This window comes from Choristoneura fumiferana, chromosome 3 (genome assembly GCF_025370935.1).
Source record: "Choristoneura fumiferana chromosome 3, NRCan_CFum_1, whole genome shotgun sequence".
Lineage (NCBI taxonomy): Eukaryota > Metazoa > Arthropoda > Insecta > Lepidoptera > Tortricidae > Choristoneura > Choristoneura fumiferana.
The window spans coordinates 7,760,836-7,778,905 of record NC_133474.1 but is presented as its reverse complement, the minus strand read 5'-3'; the positions used below and the strand labels follow the sequence as shown (position 1 = coordinate 7,778,905).

The following is an 18,070-nucleotide window of genomic DNA, read 5'->3' as shown; positions in this document are numbered from 1 at the left end:
ACCTTTTATTTTTATGCATTATTGTAATATTTTTTTTATTGATTTATTTTTATTGGTTTGATTGATTTTTAGTTTTATATAAATTAAAAAATATTTAAAAAATATGTAGCAACTTTTTCACTTGTCATGCTCCTAAAATGTCTCTTAAGTCTCATATAGTCTAAAAGTAGTAGTAGTGTTAGGTCTTAAGTGTCAGTATATTGGGACTAAAGCTCCTTTCTATTCTCTAGATTAAAGTATTTTTTTTTAATTTACGTTGGAAGCCCTTGAACAGCCAACACGGTGTTTGTGAATGGAGGATTTTTAGGCGTGGAAATAACCTCAAAATGACTGTAAAACTGCAAAAATATAAAAAAACACGTTTTAATTTCGTGAAACACAATTAATAATTACGAATATGAATCTATTAAATTATATTAAGGATAATTTTCATTTTATTTTGCATAGTCCAATTAGTTTTAAAATAGTTTTCAATTTTGAAACTGTTAGCTAAATAAATATGTCACTTCATAAACAATAAAAGAAAGTAAAAACCGCGCAACAATATTTTTTTGCTATTTGAATTTTGACAAGATGTCCTGTCCATTAGTCAAGCGTACGTTTTTAAAAATTAATATTGTAATTTTGAACAAAACATTGTGTTTTTTTCCTCGCATTCAAAGTGAAAGTAGAGTGTTTGACGCGAGACTAAACAACCATAATGCCACTCGAACTATAGCCACCCTTGCTCTGCTCGGGTGGCTAAACATCTCCTCATTATGGCTTGTTTTAGTCCTTAGTTGAACAATCTACTATTTTGTTTGTGGCTTTTGACACCTGATTACCTTAGTCTTAAGGTTGGTCTTAGACGAAGATTTTATTTTATGCACTAGACTCTAGTCTAATCTAGTGACTAGAGCATAAAAAGTCATTTTATGTCGCCTAGATAAAGCAAAAACACAAATTTTACGAGCATGACAAATGAAAAAAATTTATTATTAGTCGGATCGGAACTACCCTGCGTATAGCTAGATACGCACTTGGCCAGTTTTAAATTTTTTCCACTTCTTTATAATTAATTACTTACTTAATTACTTTATAATTATATGTACCTACTCAATACTCGTACCTACTTGAAATAAGCACAATTTTTAACATTTTCATATCATTCAAATTCAAAAATCAGGCTCGAGGCTATAACATAAAACATAATGCGTATTTTCGCTTACCTATAAGTACTCAGTATTTGTAATTATTAAAATATATTTCATTTCAAACTACCTACTCGTCGATGAGAATATAATTTTTAGACCACATTTTACGGAAAACCATCTAAAAATAAACTATTTATGGTAAGTTTACCGGTGGTCAGGTTTACCAGTATTACGATTATTCCATATTTGTTTGGTCTTTATACATAGTTTTCTTTATTCTTCCTGTTTTATAATTAAATCTAGGTTCAGGTTGATTGTTGGCATTGTGGCTATTTGTATAGGCTCACCATGGAAACAACTTTTTTTTTAATCAAACAGCTGGAAAACGGGCAGGCGGGTACCTGAAAGTAAGTGATCACCGCCGCCCATGGACACCTACAGCATTATTAGGACTGCGGGTGCGTTGCTGGCCTTCGAATAGGCGATAGACACGCCTTTTGAAGGTACCCAAATCATAGCTAGATGGAAAAACCCCGGCAGTGATTTTGTTCCATATTTTACTTTATGAATAAGGGTTAAGTGAATAGAGCACCATTATGAATAAAAATAAAAAAACAATAATTAAATTACCAATTAATTAGCAACGCCACATCAAAGCAGATTTAATCTTTCCGTTAAGTAATAAATTGGCTTAATTAGAGAATGCGTTAAAAATAGTATATTTAATATTTACGATAATTGGCAGACAATGGCGTTCCTTGAAACCACTGTCGACCTCGCTCTGCTATTAATAACTCTGGTACTTAAAAGCTCTCATAAAATAGAAATAGTTATTTTGCATTTGGCAACACAACCTAAATATTGAACGGCAGAGATATTTTGGAACAGTTGGTACGAGCAAACAAGTTTAAGGATAGTTTAATTTGATAATATATTTAACTAGAACACATTTGAAAAACAAAAACAGAAAAGAGAGGATCCATATTGGCTCATATACAATTTTTATTCGATCCCCCATCACTAGATACGACGGACCGGCTGAGGACTTTGAACACCTAACAAGTGATGCGAAGTTGTATCTTCTGCGAAATTGTCATTTTTAATTTAAGTTATAATATCAATTACATGAGATTATTTTTTGAAATAATGTATTAACGTTTCACGTGATGTATATTTGTAATCGCCATACGATAATGAAACATAACTAATTTCCCGCTTTGTAAAGTTCCGGTGTAACGGCTGCTCCGGGGATGTATACCGCTTTGTAATCATAATCATCATTTCTCCGAAAATTGTTTCGATAATGAAACATATCTTGTAAAAACTTACGATGCGTTACAGGGGCGGGAGGGGGTGTTTCAAACTACGCGTTACTTCACAGTTTTTTTGTAACAAGTACATACTATAATGTCCTCAAAAGTGGGAAATTCGCATCATCAGTTGTTGTTCTTGGCCTATAAATGCTCTCATGCTAAGTTGCCAGTGTGACTGTGTCAAGAAAGGCCAGCTTAATTCGGAAACTGCTAAAGAAATGCTAAAAAAATGTTAATCTGGGTGTTACGTAACAAAAATCTCCAAAAATTGCGTTACGTATTACTTGAACGCCCCCATAGACGTAAAGTGGGGGTGTTTTTTTTCTCATTCAACCCTATAGTTTGGGGTATCGTTGGACAGGTCTTTTAAAACCGATTTTGGATTCAGTGATATGTTTGCATAATACTCAACTTTAAAGTGCAAATTTTCATTAAAATCGACCGTGCCCCCCGGCTTAAATCGTTAAAATCGTTAAATAATCGTTTCAATAGACGACATTATCTTATCAGTTAGAATCATTCTATCAGGATCAGGTAGTTGCTTATCTTGTTAATATACCTAATAGACAGCATGATTAACCCAAAATCATTTGATATCTTCGAGTCGAGTATACATAGTATGTACTTATTTTATTTCAAGGTAGGTATAGCGGTAACGTTTCGTGTGCTCTGCCTACCCCATTTGGGAATACAGGCGTGATGTTTGTGTGTGTTGTGAGGTATACTCGTTGTGACGTGATATAGCAATATTTTTGGGAAACCATGTACAAATACAACTCTGCCACTCATCTTTTAGTATCATCTTCTGCTCGTATAGAAAACACAGAAAATTGAGAATGTAATATGCAAAAAAAGTATGTTATTGAGTAAGTTAATATCTTCTACTTCTACCTAAGATGACTTCATTCAATTTCTTTATTTCCCAATGAAAAACAGCATTGCGGCTTGCCGTAACATTATGCTGAGTGGGGCCCACTTTATACTATTCGATGTTATTTTTTTATTATTTTTATGTGTATCGAATACGTGTAAATAAATGTTTCTCTCTCTCTCTCTCTCTCTCTCTCTCTCTCTCTCTCTCTCTCTCTCTCTCTCAAAAATATAATGTACTACTATGTCATTTCATTATCGGATTAACTTGAGATTACTAAAATTAATGATAAGATAAAATCACGCTTGGGTAAGTAGTTCACTTGATGGATTAGTAACGTACTGGATTAGGAACTTCTGAGACCTTGAATGGTGGTCTGATGATGGAGGACTCAGGTAGGTTCACCTTTCAGTTTACCATACAAGCGTCTGTGCAACGTACCTACTACAACTCTCACGATATTTCTCGCACCGTCTAAAGGAGGCTTGATTCTTAAACTGTGTGTATTCTGTAAGCACACGCGGCGTGCACCACACCATCTGCGCCCGCGCAAGCCGGCCGAGCCCGATCCGAATTAGTCCGATAATACCCGAATTATTAAATTAACCCGAAATTGAGGCCGACCTCTTTCTTGTAACCCGACGCTGAACGTGGAACGGGTTCCTGCGCACACTTTAGGGTTGCCTGATCCAAATTCATCAATACCTAGTGACAAAAATAAGACTTGCTTTATCAAAATTTTACACCCGTGTGGGAAAATATAAATTTCGTTTTAACTCAGGAACAATGAAAGCGGATGAAATTCTACATCTCTCTAAGAAAACAGACCTGTTTACATCGTTTCCGACTATAATTTTATTATGATATACGTCGATAGGTATATGAACATTTTGTGCCTACTTATTGTTAAAATACTATCTATGCTAACATTATTGCATGATTACTGTGCAATCTGTTCATTGTACAAGATCCAAAAGTACTGGAAAATCCCTTAGGTATTTTCCCAATACCTGGCAACCCTAGCACTCCGATTCGTGGGAAGACTCGCTTCAGGTTCGATACACACCTAATTATTAGGCAGGTATCTATAGTCTTAATTGGTAATCTGATATTTATGTGAAGATATGTTTTCTTTTTTATGTTCTCTTAATTACGTATGAGGAGAAATTAAGTTTAATGTTAACCTACACACATTATTGCAAACTGTTAATTGTGTTAAAATAATTTACTTTCATTATTTTAGCTCTCAAATTAAGCTAAAACTAACTTTATTTTCATTAAGTTAAAACTACTTTTCTTCTTTAAAAATACGAGGGATGGCCGAAGCCACAGAATAAGTAATAGCATAAGCTGAAGCTCAGTAGTGTGCATGATATTCTTTGTAACGATTTTTTTTGCACTTAATTATAATGACATTTTGTTCCCCATTGCCACTATTGAATTCTTGAATTAAATTTTAATACTATGAAACAGTTTGCAACCATCAAATAGAGTGAAAATGCAGTGAGATATTTTATTTTCCTCCACTGCCGAGGCAGCAATTAGCGGGAATTATGCTTCTTGGGTACTAATTATTTCAAGTTGGGATTTTTTCCTCTGAGCGACCGCCACCGCCGTAATTAACCAAGAACGGGACGGATCCTTCAACGTTTGCTTATTAACGTCTAATCTTTGTTCGCGTCCATCGATCTTAATTAATTCAATTAAGGTTAAAAGTAGGTGAAGGTTGTGGCCCTCACAATGAAATTTAAAAACTTAACGTCGTCTTAACGACTCGCCGAGGATACAAGGGGAGGCGAATTAATCAAATAATACCGTGGAGGAGCGGGGCGCTCCCCCCGCGCCCCTCCCCTGGCCGACCGCGTGGCGCGCTCAGTTGCGACCGAAACGCCGCTCGGGGAAGTGTCGACGATCCCCGTCAATATAACTACTTTTTTCGAAGTTGTCGGTGCAGTTTTTGTTTTAAAGTTTACCAAAAAAGTTTTATGTGACCAGTCTTCTATCCTGTCGAACTCGAAGGGTACTAGACTGTAATCGTCGGTGTAGTTTGTTGAGTTCATGCGTTGATTGTGTTTTTTTTTTGTTATTGTTGAGTTTTTTTGTTTGGTGCATCGTGCCGGTCCCAAGCTCGGAGCCGGCGGTCCCAACGAGGCACGAGGCCTGGACGCGCGGTTAACAGACCCAAAGGACAAAGCCTTAAGGTAACTACACGTCTACAAACGTAGGTACTCATTTGGATTTTGTGGATATTTAAATGCAAATACGCTAGAAAGCTCGTATATTGTACATGATAGTTTGTAAACAAATTTAGGCCACTGTGCAACCGAGTCTGGATGCTCGAAATGTATAAAAAGTTTTAGGAAGACAATAGCAGAAACGTCAAAACGGACGAGATCATGTTGAAAAACCACGTGGATGTCATGATAAAGCTTCTGTTTACAAAGAGTTACCTATATCAAAGGAAAGTAAATACCACTGAGCAGAACTACATTCTTAATTTTTAAAAAGTAGATTTTGGTCCTTCTAAAAATCACAGTTCGATTTTGGGCGCCAAACGTAAAAGAACCTAATATCAACAGCTTTATTTATTAACGTCACCGTTTAATAATTATTAATAACAAAAACATTTTAACATATAAGATGAGAGCTATTGATAGATGTATAGGTATATAATTACTACTTACTTTCCAAAACAGGAGGTATTGTAGAATCAGTGATTAATCAGGAGAATGTAAAAATACAAACTACAAATGAACCAAAAGTACCAAGTAATAATTTTATATAATACTAATTAAGCAATGAAGAAAACCTTAAACTCCTTACAGTATCTACAAAAACATTAATTAATAAGAACTGTGCGAGCACAATACTAATTTCATCGTCAGGTGAAACTCAATTACAAGAGATAATTAAACCATCAAGGATTTATTTACTTTGAACATCAATTTTCTTTAAAATAAACCTACTTTTAATTAAAGCTTTAACGAAAAACAAATAGAGGAGGAGAGAAACGTACAACCGGTACAACCCTTCCGAAGCTTGCCGTCACAATAGGGTGGATGGAGCACGATTATATACTAAACCTAATTGTTGTTGAGGTCTGTAGCTAATTTATCTAATTACACTTCGTATTTTTTTGAAGAGATGTTTACTATTTAATGTACAAAAATTGTCAAATACTGCTAATAATCCTTAAAAGTCCTTTAAAATTTCAAAAGTAAGGCAGGTGACATGAATTTCAAGGCTGTGAATTATGAGTTACGAGTTACCTACGTACGAGTATGTGTCACAAATAAAGAGCCATCGAATTTATTACCTAATAATATATGTTTGTGAATGTGTGTGTTTTGATTCATCATCAAGACTTCCTTCGTATTAAGATGGTTCAAAATTAATTTAAAACATGTCTAAGCAATATTATACGGACCACTTCATTTCATCGCCGGTTTAATTAAAAACGAGTGCCCGTTCCCCTTCCTCCTTTTCGGGTTGGTGTGCCCCCTCCCGTGTGGGTGTCTCGCTCCGCTTATATTTAGATAATTGTACAATCATCTAAATTAATGAGTGCTCTCGTCCGGTCCTGTCCTGTATTTATATTCAAACTGAACTCAGAGATAATAGTGACATTTTTTTGGTCGAAAATACCTAATTGCTAACATTGCCCAAGGCTGTTGACTCCACGCTAATTATGTGCTGTTTTTTCATCCGTTCCATTGTATTAATACGTATTCTGCTAAATTACCATCCAAAGGCGTTTTTTTTTTGTTCGATGCACGCAAAAAATAATATTCTGCCCAGTTCCGAAGCCTGGTGGTTGACGACGGTGATAGAACTCAAGGCAATTAAAACTTTCACTGCGTGCGTGGACGAGGCGCTTGGATACCTTAATTTATGCCAGTGTTATCACTTTATGAGAGTCTATTATTCATTTGAGGGAGATCCCCATTTAGATACGTTTTGTTTTAATAACAGTTAACGTTATCTTCAAGTTTGAGCATCAATTTGAAATGTTCTCGAATCACTGAGTTGAGTGTATCTGTGCTCCATTATGGCGAAGTTGATAAGTCTACGTCTGCGTGACTGTTCTGTTTCGGTGGTGAGGGAGTGAATCGGCGACGCATCAGTCATCGAAGGGCACCAGATTAAGCGCAGCAAGCACGAGCTCGTCCGGAGTGGGCAGCCTGTCCCGGAAGGCTGCGGGCGATCCGTCTAATGAACCCGAACCGCCCCCACAGCCTGATTTATTAACAAATTAAACGCATTCTGCTGCACCCTCATGCAAATGCACTATATACGTATCGTCTACAGATACAAATTATTTAAAACTGAATATGGGATTAAAACGACATTGATTCCTAACAAAAATATTTTACCTATTCATGGATTTTAGGTACACTTGAATAATATACAGTTTCTTGATAACTAACTAAGTACTTATTTATAGTCTTATACATATCCTTTTTTACCTGGTTCTTACATATTTATTTTCATAACAATCAAGATTGAATTCATATCTATTCTTTTATTTTCATGTTTAGTGTTATGTGGTTTGATCACCTATTTCTCTCACACAAGTAACACATTTCCAGTTCCATTTTGCTGATTCTTCACGTGGTAGTTTCTTAAAGGTATACTCGTATGTATTAAAAAAGCAAAGACATGCTTATTATGCAATAGTAGATTGATAACCAGAGGTGGAAAGTGACCCATTTTACCTGGGATATAAGTGAGAACGCCAATAGTTCAAGGGGAAATGGGTAATTTCACCCGAGTTAGACACTACTTTTCATTTCGACTGTGAGGCAAGTAAAATACCACAAAAAATGAGAATAATAATAAATTGAATTAACTTATATCCAACCTCCAACGGTATTACCTTTTCGACTGGCCACTTGCCACGGCAGACTATTAAAAAAAATCGAGCTAGTCACGACCAAGGAGCTTATATACAAAACTGGAGGTTGAACGTTGAACGAAGAAGTTTGACCTTTATTACTTATTTATATATTCCATCTCTTTCTTTCACATTTCACGAATGACTTCCATCTCTTTCTTAACCTAACCAAAGAAAGAGATGGAATATGTTCGTGACGTAATAAAGACAAAATTTCATGTTTCAAACGGATGTTTGGCGTTCATCCTTCAGTGTTGTATATAAGCTCCTTGGTCATAAAACGTGCAACTAGATGGCCATGCCGAAACGTGAAAAAAAGTGTCATTGACGTAACTCAATTACCTTCGACGCCGTGGCTAATCGAAAAATTAAAAAAAAAATACTTTCCACCCTAGAGATGAAAACGCAATTTTCCACCCGGCGGAAAATAAAGTTTGCATCTTCATGTAGACATTTTGAAAGTGCTGTTATCTTTATAATTCTTGTTCATTAGGAAAGCAAATACACTTATCTAGATATCGGTATAAGGAAAACTTGCTATGTGCCTGAGTTTTGCAGATTTATTCTCAACCCCATTGCTTATTCCCTATTCAATTCAGGATTCTACATTAAGATGGCAGATGTTGGTTCCCATATCGTCAACAAAAATATTTTATTTAGAAATACCTATGTATCACAAACGTGGGTTCATTGTCGTTGTAAGAGGATTACACGTTGAGAATCAATAGCGTAATTACACAGAAAAGTGTCATTGCCATGTGAAGCGTTGGCTTCATTGTTATTCATCGAGTTATTGAATATATCGTCTTGTCTAGCCTACTCATATTATTGTTGGATCCATTATTCAGGATCCTCGCAGGCCCGCCTCGCCGCTGCTGCTAAATTATTAAACAAGCGTTATAAACACGCCACCCCAAACACAACTTCTTTCAAATTCCTTTACAACTCGATGCTTACGAGAAAATCATTGACGTTTGAATTTTCAGGTTGTTCCTATAGTTAAGTTTGCTCACTTTTTGATAGATCTTTATATAAGTTTGAGTTGAAACTAATTTTATTAGTATTTGGTAGTTTGGTAGTCGTTTAAAATATATAAATGATCTACAAATGCAACATGCTTACATTACCTACAGTACAGTTTCACAATAACAATTAGAAAGGCTTAGTTTTTGAAATAGTTACTTAAAGATTACATCAAGCCCGGTGAACTAAATCTCAGCCGGACCGTTTAAGGCTGAGGTTGGAATTCTTATTGAGGCAGTAGGCACTAGTGGAACACCTGCTTTGATATCGCGCATGCCCTCCCCAGTCCGTAAGTCCACATTGACTAAACCGGTTCCGATTACAGGTTATAGCTGCCTACTTATCCGTTTGGCGGAAACGAACCTCTCACGTACCTTGTTGTGCATATATATTCGTATTACAAACTTACCATTTTTTAAATTTCGTTGCCTCGTAACGACGCAAATTGAATATTTAATGGTCAAATTGTTTCTTACACTGATTGCTTCGCAGGATTTGATCATAAAATATTGAGTGCACATGAAAGAAAGGCCTTTAAGAATATTTACGTTAAAACTGATTAGTTTCCGTCTAACATTTTTCCAGTAATATTTACGGAACGATTACCGTGTTACCCACTATTCTGGGAAGAAGCAATTCAAGTCTCATACAAAAATAAACAAGAGTCACCCACCGTTTATTTGTATTGTTAGAAAGATGGTTCCCTCCCGTTTACAGCAACTAATGAGTCTTTAAGAATTTGAGGACATTGAAACGGAGTTTTGTGTCAACATTTATATAAACTTTCGTAATGGTTGTCAGGAAAGGGCAAAAGTGATGCTACTTAATGATCCTAAAGGTAATCCGCAGAAATCGACTGTTTGTAGGATATTTGTTAATCGAAGTTTATATTCATAAATAGGCAAAGATTTTAATTTACTTCTTGCAATACCAGCACAGTACTCGTTTACCTACTAATCCAATAAAACATAGGTAACGTTTGTTATGGGACGATTGGAATCTACCGTTTTTATAACGAATTAAGATGGGATTGCCGAGGGGGATTTTGACCCACAACTAAAATTGTCGAACAGGGCTAGTCTTAAACAGAACAACGTTCCAAGGGGAACCAGGACAGGTGTATATTTGTCTCTGTTCATAAAGAGTGAGAGGATTTCCTTAATTTCTCTCCGCGTGCGGCCACTCAAGTTGTGCCAGTCATCCTATTTGATTTGTAAGGGGAATTTTGTGTTGTAATTGGTACTAATTATTGTTTTGAGAGTTATCTCTTATAATGGGATATAAAAGCTGTGTAAGCAACGCTTTACTTGTCTCGAATGATGTTATAGTTTTTTTGTTGGACTGAAAGTTTGTTTTAGTAAGTCGTCCGTCATCATATTTCATACCTACTGTCAGTTATTAATTTTGAGTTAGAAAGTGAAATATAGCATAAGTGTAGTAGCATTTGTAATTAAAGTAAAACGCGAGCGAAGACTAGCACTTCTGGGAAGCGTAGCGGAGACGAGCACGATCCGACCAATCACATTACTTGAAATCCACTTCGCGCCCTAAATAGAACATTGAGATTGCATACAAAATAGCTGATAGTGATTCCAAATGAATAGCGATCCTTAGTTAATAACAGCAATAAGCGATGTAAATACGGGCCTATATCGCCGGTTGTCGTAGCAACGGGTGCGCCAAACAACCGCCGCGCCGGCCGCCGCGCCAACAGGGCTACTACGAAACTCGAAGTTCGTGTCGTGCGGTCCCTCTTACACTTTTACTATTTAATACGAGAGCGAGAGGGACGGTACGATACGAACTTTGAGTTTCGCAGTAGCCTTGCAGACTCGTTTATTCCTACCCTGATCGGGGAAGTGATCAGAACTAATTTCATTGTAAATGTATTAAGTGTGAATAAGGTGTCTTATGCGGACTTTGAATTTTACAATGTTATTTGGGCTATAGTAGTAGTAATATTTTTCTAAGGATTTCGTATTTCATGCGGAATCTTCCAAGTATAGGTAGGTATATTTTATACCTTACGCTGCTATTTACTCTTAAACTACTAATAATTCTCAAGCAAACTTAACCGTTATAGTTTTCCTTGAAAGTTTGATATACTTACTACCATCCTGAACTTTTAAAAATTTTCCACCCACCGGTTTAGATTTTAGAGGGTTGGGGGGGACGCTCGAGTTTAATGAAAATTTGCACTTTAAAGTTGAATATTTCGCAAACAAATTACTGAATCGAAAATCCAACGATACCCCACACTATAGGGTTGGATGAGAAAAAAAATCACCCCCACTTTACGTCTATGGGAGGGACAATAAATTTTTTTTTTAATTTTGTTTTGTACCATTTTGTCGGCATAGTTTACAAAATTACAGCTTTCTAGCATTGATAGTCCCTGAGCAAAGCGGCGGACGGGCGGACAGACAGACAGACATGGCGAAACTATAAGGGTTCCGTTTTTGCCATTTTGGCTACGGAACCCTAAAAAGGATATTGAACATGCAACACTCAAAAATACATTAGAATTCGATCTAAGTAAGTATTTAATGAACCTACTTCTAATTTTTAGGATTAATTTCAATGAAATAATCTTGTATCAAAATTAAAATAAAATAATAGGTAATTCATATCATATGGCGATTACACAATGGTTAACACGTTTTTTAAAAATTAACTAATGCAATAGAAACTCTAATTTAAATTAAAAATTACAATTTCGCAGATATAACTTCGCATCATTTGTCAGAGTATGAGGTATAGGTAGGTACATGAGAATAAGTAAATAAACACTAAGTAATTAATCATCTTACATCCTGAAAAATCTTCTCAGAATGATTTAGTTTTTTTTTATCATAGTAACTTTCCATGTTTTAATCTAAACTCATTCTCATTATCCTAATAAAATCGCAATTAGGCTACAGAATGTGTAACGCCGCATTATCAGGACGGGGCGTCCGGAGCGCTAACAGCAACTAAGTAGATAACAATCAGCTAGGACGGCTTGTACGAGACACGAAATTAATTAAAACAAGTTTGTTCGCGGATCCTATGCAGGTCGAACAAAGCCGCGCTGAGTCACTGGGTAATTACACCGCGACAGAGGCGCCGCGACGCCTGCTAGGCGCCTTACGTCTAACATTATCTTTTGGCTCATTATTGAGACGATGCGGTGCTGAACTAGCGGGGGTCCCGGGGAGGAACGTCGAATGAAGACGCGTATAAAGATAGGGATTAGGCGGAAAAGTAACCAGGAATTTATTCACTGCATAAGGTTTTCAAGCTTTTGGACGTCGATATGAAAGAACAGGCAAAACCAACTATCAACTTAAAATGACTGGCAAACTACGATTGTTAGTGCCGAAAGCCATTATTCGTTAGACTATTTTAAACCAATTACGTATATCGTGGACCTCTACTTACCATTCGGCATGCCGGTATGTTGTTCTACTCTAACCAGTTGGAACGACAAAACCGTTGTTTTGACGGTAGTTATAAACCGTGAAGCATGCAAAGCTAATTCAGAAATACTGGAATACATCATGTATGAATGTGGTGACCTTGCCTTTGGCGACGGATACCCCGTGCCAGGAGCCTTAAAGACACTAAGGCTAGACCAAGTCGTCCAATTTATGGATGTAGTAAATACACAAAACACGCCTGTGGGTTCAAATGTATCCATAAGGACCCATTTAATTGAGATAAGATAAAATAAGTATAATTCAGGAACGGTGAAAAAAATTGATGATTTTTTTATCAGGTGGTTAGGATAAAAATCAAAAACAAGATAATTCAGCTTTTCTAGAAAGAACCCTGGGCCCACAAAAAAACTTCAAACTCGTTTTTAAACGTAAATTAAAAAACAAGGGTGTAACTTTTAAATTACTTAAAGACGACAACTTTCAAAAGGGTTGTAAATTGTATTTCGCAGTGTTTCGGTGGACGTTAATGTTCTTTTAACCTTGTCTTAGAGATGATCGCGCCATGTCATCGGGAATTTTAATTATATCGTGGTGATTAATTATTAAGGGGAGGGGAGTGATAGCTGATTGATCACGACGAGGCATCTCGGTTGCGCTCCTCCGCCATTGTTCTTGCTAATTGTGACTTTTAACGATATACAAGCTGACAAGACTTTGGTTTTTTGACTCAAATTTCGGTGCTTAACCTAGTTACTTTAATAAAAAAATATGGGAACAACCAAATAACAAATTATCTTAAACTTATGACTACTCGTACAGCGAATGCTGTCAAACCTAAATTTACTTGGATAGTTTCTTGATCCTACGAATATACATATTTAACTTAGAGAGAACTGATTAATAACGTTCTAAAAGTTTTAGAAAATTGTTCAATAAACTCGTGCAGGTTGAAAGGATCCGTTTAAGCTTAGCTACCTGCTCACAACCTTCCAACTTGGCCCAGAAGCAATAGTGGGTACCCGGGTACTCGACACGCAGTGAGAAAAACATGCCTTATCTCGACTACCGAACAATAAGCCATCTGTTAGCGGCCGACGACTGACGGCATCCGTGACCTGTTGACAGAAATAACTAATACATGTTATTGTATTGTTCCGTCTACGAGCTATGGATTTGGAATGTTAGAAATTATTAGGAAATATTAGCTAACATTCATCACTACCTTCTTTACGTAGTGGGTATACTGAAATGGATATCTACATTCAAAGTATTATTCCTGCTCCAAATGCCACTGTCGTAATATCGTCATCATTATTGTTCATTATTATCATTACTATTATTATGTGGGAAATTATTAAACGAATATATCGTGGCACCGTTACAAGAGTAAGTTTAGCGGTTAGTATTCACAGTTATTTTAACGATTGCATAGCTTTCAGTTAACACTAAAAGGAAAATTATTTGTTTTAGCCATGTGCATTGTTTGTACACGATTTATTCAGAAACGATACGGCTGGTTTTATGATTGGTACGCTGGAGTTGTCCATATGTGTTTTGGTAAGTTTATGTTACGATTTTAATTCTTAGCGTCGCAGAGAAATGGTAAAGTTTGATCATATTCGTGTATATGTCTATTTAGCTCAAACCCATCAATTTAAAAGTGATTTACATGCAATATTCAGGTCCACAGTAAATGCGCGTTGCAAATAGATCGCGTCGAATGCTCGCATATATTATTAAACGGCGATTGCCTCTAAATTTAGTTGTGCATAGATAGTGACCGATCGGGGAATCGGACTGTTTCCTGCAAAATCCGGCGGGTTTCATCAAATTATGCGCATCCGTTTACCTCGGATACGAATGTACATTGTTCCAGTTTGCATGTAACTATGCGAATGGGCAACAAATGTTTTACATGGCTCATGCTAGTCTAGAAATTCTAGAAATAACCAACGGGATTTTTCGTTTTCGAATTGTTTTGTGAGCGTTTTAATAAGAAACGCTCCTTTTAGCAGGTATTGCAATTTCGAGTTATGAACTAACTGCTATTGTTGCTGCTACTGCTATTTTTTTAAACTGTATTATGAGCTGTTGGTTCTCCAGAATAAATAAATAAATAATTATGAAACTAAAAGATTTAAAAACCTTCATTTTTAATAAATCTTTTTACTTTACTTAAATAAATAATAATGTTAGCGTAATTATAAAAAAAATCCCCCTTACCCCAACTAACTTACCGGGACTTAAAATATAACGCCGATGCAAGGAATTGTGGTACAGTCGAGTTCATAACGTTGTGAGCAAAAATTTGATCAAAAATATCTAACGGCGTAGAAGCGTGTTCAGATATTTTTGAACAGATTTTTGCTCACAAGTTTATGAACTCGACACTGCATATTCTTTAACTGTTAGACAGGTAATATATAATGTAAGAAATCGTAACTTCATCACACAAATGAGACTGTCAGCGGAAAAAAGGAGCTAGAGCTATTTGTAGACTAAAAATACAAATGGATATTGTTACGACTGGCCACGACAATAAAAAAAATAAAAAAACAGTTTATTGCAGACAGAGTCCACATAAGCGTTAGTACATACATTATTCACTTAAAAACTATGTTAGTAATATTTTTTTTTAATTCAACAACACAATTTTTTGACAATGTGCGACTTACAGGCGATTTCCCTGTTAACACATTATTAGGACACAGCGCTTTGATGTCAAACGAGACGAAATGTCTAAATCTAAATATGTATGTAGAAAAACGCGTGCCGTCTACAGTCGGTCGCGCGCTGTCGTACTCGAGCCGTACGTAAGGAATGTCTGCGTATTGACATATTATTGTTATATTTTCGATGGTAGGTACTTACAAATGTATTGTCTTAGTAAATCAAGTTTAAATATGAGTGAGTCTCACGGGGTAGTTTCATGTTCAAACGTCTTACGAACAAAACTTAATAAAAACTAAGATAATAGAGTCAAAATAATTATTAGATACATATCGGTTTTAAATTCACCAATAAAACTTAAAATACGTTTATCAGACGATAGTTTACTTTTATTTATTATTTATTAGACTACCGGATGGCCAAGTGGTTAGAGAACCTGACTACGAAGCTTGAGGTCCCGGGTTCGATTCCCGGCCGGGGCAGATATTTGTATGAATAATACGAATGTTTCTTCTCTATCTATATAAGTATATTTATCCGTTGCCTAGTATCCATAGTACAGTCACCAGCACCAATATCTGACACAACAAGCGTGCATAAATATCTGATACGACTCTATTTCTAGGGCCGGAAGAACGTGTCAGATATTTTTGCACGCTCCGCTGTGGCAGATATTAATGCTGGTGACTGTACAAGCTTTGCTTAGTTTGAGACTAGGTCGATTGGTGTGAAGGGTCCCATGATATTTATTATTATTTGTCACCCTTAAAATAATATTATACAAGATTGACATAACATCATACGAATTAGGAGTAAACAAGATTATTAACTTGGTAATAAAAATACAAAGCATTTTGCACCAGATGTTTACCTGACGGAGCAGTGGGAATGTAAAGAATCTCTCGTAATTTATCTTTCTGCTTAGACACTCCCCACAAAATCTCTCTTATCTAAGATTGAGGGTTCAGTTAGGGTTAAACATTTTCGTTACATCTCTAAATTCTTCACTAGGTACCTCATAATTCGAATACGTACTCCATGTATCGCAACGTCATAATTATGGACATATAAGAAGGAATATTGGAATTAATGTATTATCTGTCACTTTGCTAAACCAAATCAATCACGATTTTTCAGTAGTTTCAAAATTAATTGAACTGTCAAGTTTAAACCAGATTCAACGATATAAAATAGTTTTTTTTCCACAACTAACCATTAGTGATTGAGCAATAGCTGAAAATGTTACTATGGAATATATAATCATAGCTTAACATTTACGTAGGTATGTATTTGTTATATTTATGACCAACAAGCAATTCAAACGATCGCTTTCAAGTAATCACTATGTCACACCTACATACAACATAAAATAAAATAAAGAGTTTAATATATATATAACTTTAACGAACTTTGCCATAATGCATCGCTTACATCCAATTCTAACGAGCAGTTAAAGAGCAATGCAATCATACAAATAGACACATTATAGCCGTAGCATCTCCAATTTAGTATAATTAACTTTTTGCAAATCGTTGCCTATGCGTGACTTGGTTCTTTCCCACATCGCTCCGTCAAGTGTGGCTGGGGGAATACTACGAAATTCTAAAATAGATGTTCGTATCGTACCGTCCCTCTCATTCTCGTTTTAAATAATCTAAGCGTCAGCGGGACGGCAAGATACGAAGTTCGAATTTTGCATTTCGTAGTACTTATAGGTCCTACTTTAAGTTTATCTAATCTAACAGGGTGGGATATTTGCACGGTGATAATGCGGGCTAACGGCCTCTATGACTCGAGATTTTGCAACCATTTTCAAGAAACCCATTTATTGAAATTAAATACACGGGTTACGAATTTGTAGTGGATGTAAGCCCAAACTGCTTAAACCCATTCGTGGTTCTTTGTTTAAGTGAGCTCGAACGGAGAGTCAAATCGTTAATGATACTGCAATACCGCGTACCAAACCAAAAATGGTTTTTTTAGGAGAGCGTTAAAATTAAAGTATCTTTGAGTTTATATACCGGGTGTGGCCTGTAACATGAACAAATTATTAAAACATAGATCGTACTGGTCAAACTGAACAACATTAGTTCAGCGACTTAGTTCTGAGTGATATATATATATATATATATTGATATTTGTAGTGACAGGGACATCAGGCGACGTCAGTTGGGTTCTAGGATGGCATAAATTGAATTTTCGATTAAGTTTATTATAAAAAAAAAACAAATGTTAAGTTTTGATTTTAACTAAGTGGGACCATGATGATCTAATTATCGGTGACCTATAAAGCCTCTGTTTTTAATATTATCCCCGGTTCTGGGCCACACACTGTATACCAGCCGTGAAATCTCAAATTTCCTATTTTTGGCATCGCAGTATTATCGACGAAATGACAACTGCACGTCAGCGCTCTAGTATTTTTTTTGAAGAATTAATTCGATTGTTTAAATCAAGTCAAGATGCAGATTTCATGCACATTCTTCTCTAAAATATATCAGATGAAATTTTTTAATAGTCGCAATAATAGAAACACAATATAAACATACGTCACCCTCCATAGCTGGACGGAGGGTGCGTTCCAATTCCAAATTGGCAACGGTTCACAGGGGTTCTTCCCATACGGTAAATACGCAATTTGGTGCTCCATACAATCAGTCAAATGAGCTTGCGCGCGTTGCAATCAATTACGTATTTTTACCAACAGAAGGGTGGGGATTGGCCACTGGGTCAGTGCAAGGACCGCT

The 18,070-nt window shown here is 36.1% G+C and overlaps 1 protein-coding gene across 3 annotated transcripts in view; it reads left to right on the top strand.

Moving 5' to 3' along the window:
- LOC141426453 (LIM domain transcription factor LMO4) overlaps window positions 1–18,070 on the top strand; it is a 186,135-nt gene that overhangs the window by 65,470 nt on the left and 102,595 nt on the right. For 2 of the 3 annotated variants that reach the window (XM_074085359.1, XM_074085361.1), the window contains exon 1: window positions 5,205–5,518. The exons of the other annotated variant lie outside the window; for it this stretch is intronic. The gene's annotated coding sequence lies outside the window, so the exon portion shown is untranslated. Of the gene's footprint in view, window positions 1–5,204; window positions 5,519–18,070 lie in introns of those variants that run through there. 3 annotated transcript variants of the gene reach the window in all.